Here is a 2,997-nt window from a genome sequence, read left to right on the forward strand (position 1 = left end):
GCTTTAGAACCACCTCTGCGGCTGGCCCTGTAAAAGAACTGCCGGCCTGTGAGGGCACAGGTCGAAACCTGGAAGGGGGACGACCCCGACGGGGAACCTGGGCCGGAAACACTGCCACCATGTTTGATTTCAGTCTGTCCAACGTCACCTGCTCCTTACGCCCCCCCCACATCAAGCACGAAACTTTTATCTCCCGCCTCCAACACCCTAAACGGGCCATCGTATGGGGGCTTAAGGGGCGAACGGCGTTGTGATGCATAAAAACAAAACGAGCCCCAGTGAGGTCTGCCGGCACAAATGAACGCGGAAAACAGTGGTGCACAGGCAACGGCATAAACGCCGACTCAGTAGAGAAATGACGCGCCGCAAGAAACGAGCCTAGGGCAGCACTCTCCGGCAAGAACTCGCCCGGAATGCGAAGTGGCTGGCCTAGGACCAACTCAGCAGGGGAAGCATCCAGATCCTCCTAAGGAGAAGCCGAACGTAGCCCTAACATCACCTATCAGGCAGCCTTTCCACCCAGTTACCAACCACAAGCGCGGCACGCAGGGCTGCCTTGAGCGAATGATGAAACCGCTCACACAAGATGGGGTACCGAAAACGCGCGACACAGGACGCGTTAAATGCGCGAGCTATGTCCGTGAACGACAAAGGAACAGCCTCCGGCCACCTGGTGGTCCTGTCCACCATAGTCAGCAGGTGCATGTAGCCCTGCGAGGGGGGCAAGGGGCCCACCAAGTCCACGTGCTCGTGATCAAACCGCCTAGCGGGAATCGCAAAGGGTTGGAGTGGTGCTTTAGTGTGCTGGTGAATCTTAGTGCACTGACACACATGCAGCCGCCCACTCCTTGACCTCCTTTCGCAGGCCAGGCCATACAAATTTGGAGCTGATGAGTTTCACAGACACTTTAACTCCCGAGTGCGAGAGAGTGCACTGAATTTAAAACTTGACGGCGCCACGCCACAGGCACCGCAGGGCGGGGGCGACCTGTAGAGACGTCCCCAACGATTGTTGGGCCACCGTCGCACAGAGCCATGTCCTCGAGCTGCATAGCCGTATCAGCTGTTTTAAGGGCCCAGATGTCTGGATCGCCAGGCTGGTCTACAGTCATGGACAAAAAATCTATCCCGAGGAACACGGGACAGTTAACCGCGCGTGATAAACAGTCAGCGACGGACTTAGCTTTCCCGGCTACGTGCTGAATGTCAGTGGTAAACTCCAAGACTGCCGTCTCGTGTGTCGCTGCTGGCGAGCAGACCACGGCTAGGTTACTTTCGACATCGCGAACGTCAACGGTTTGTGGTCGACATACGCGGTAAAAGACCGACCCTTGAGCAGGAAACAAAAATGGCGTGTCGCTAAGTATAACGCCAGCAACACCCCGTCAAAGACGCTATACTTACGCTCGTTGTCTCGTAGCTTACGGCTGAAGAATGCCAATGGCTGCCACACGCCCGCCACCTGCTGCTCGACTACGGCCCCGACTGCCACGTCCGACGCATCGGTAGTAAGAGCAACAGGTGCGGTGGGCGAGGGATGCGCCAGGAGTGCCGCTGGCCTTTTTCTGTCTCAGGGCCCCGTACAGCGGCTGCAGGAGCTGGGCCGCATGCGGTAGGAAACGGTTATAAAAATTCACCATTCCCAAAAACTTCTGCAGTGCCTTCACGGAGGCTGGGCGGGGGAAATCTGTCACAGCCTGCACTTTGGAGGGCAACAGAACCGCGCCCAGCGTGGAAATACGATGGCCCAGAAAGTTGATGACCGGCAAACTGAACTGGCACTTCTCAAGGTTGATAAACAGGCCATGCTCATCTAGGCGCTGAAAAACTGATTTGTGGTGTGACCGGTGCGCATCAGTCAACGGGCTGGTGACCAGGATGTCGTCGAGATAAACAAACTCGAAGTCGAGATCTCGCAACACCGAGTCCATCAGCCTCTAAAATGTCTGCGCCGCGCCTTTAAGGCCGAAAGGCATGCGCAAAAACTCGAAAAGCCCGAAAGGAGTGATCACTGCGGTTTTAGGCACGTCCTCCGCACGTACAGGAACCTGGTGATATCCGTGCACCAGGTCTACCTTGGAAAACACTGACATTCCCACGGGCTGTTGGAACGACGCTCCATGTTAGCGAACCCCTCCATAGCAATAGCCGACTTCACTGCGCCGAGGCGTTGCGCACGCGAAAACCGGCGGACCGTCTGTGGGAATGAAATGCTCCACCCCGTGCTTCGTGACCGCGGTCGAAAAAGCGGGAGTAGTTAGTGAGGGGAAACTGCGACAGTAAACGCTGAAACACGTTGCTCGACGCGGAGAAACTACCATGTCAATGGCCACCATGCGTCATCATGTCTGACATGCGAATGTAGAAAAAGACAGCATCAATATGATGTCGATTTGCAACATCAACTAGCAACCCGTTAGCACACAGAAAATCTGCACCTAATATGGGAGTAGTAATGGCAGCAATCACAAAGTCCCACTGAAACTGGCGTCCGCTGAAACCAATAGTCACAGACCTGGTACCAAACCAGTAGGCAGCACTAAGCTGCGGACCGTTGCCGCAGGACGAAAGGTCCGAGTCTGCAGAGGGAAGGAGGCTCTTCTGCGAACCAGAGTCCACCAGGAAACGGCGGCCAGACAGGCTGTCCTTGATAAACAGCAGCTCCTCTTGTTCGCCGGCACCCTCCGCTGCTACTGCGTGCCGGCGTTGGCATTTCCCGACGCTGCGAATGTACGGAGGAGTGCAGCGCCTTGTTTCCGAAACGCCGGTGGAAGAAACACAGCTTACTGCTGCGCTGTCCTCGGGTGGAAACTCCAGCGACGACCACCGTCCCCGCATCCTCCTTCCGGATTCCGCCAGCTGTGGGGACTCTGATTCCACGCTCTGCACGGAGAAACGTCTGGTAGCCAGCAAGACCCGATCGTCCTCTTCCTTGCCAAACCGCGATGATCGCCGGCGAGGAGGCACGGGGAGTTGGCCAAAGCGGCGCGCCCCGGA

General features: G+C 56.7%; 1 protein-coding gene across 1 annotated transcript in view; it reads left to right on the top strand.

Moving 5' to 3' along the window:
• The window catches only part of LOC103396998 (E3 ubiquitin-protein ligase KCMF1-like), a 30,467-nt gene that overhangs the window by 17,401 nt on the left and 10,069 nt on the right, over positions 1–2,997 (top strand). The window lies entirely within an intron of this gene.

The sequence above is a fragment of the Cynoglossus semilaevis genome, chromosome W (assembly GCF_000523025.1).
Source record: "Cynoglossus semilaevis isolate Cse_v1.0 chromosome W, Cse_v1.0, whole genome shotgun sequence".
In the NCBI taxonomy this organism is placed as follows: domain Eukaryota; kingdom Metazoa; phylum Chordata; class Actinopteri; order Pleuronectiformes; family Cynoglossidae; genus Cynoglossus; species Cynoglossus semilaevis.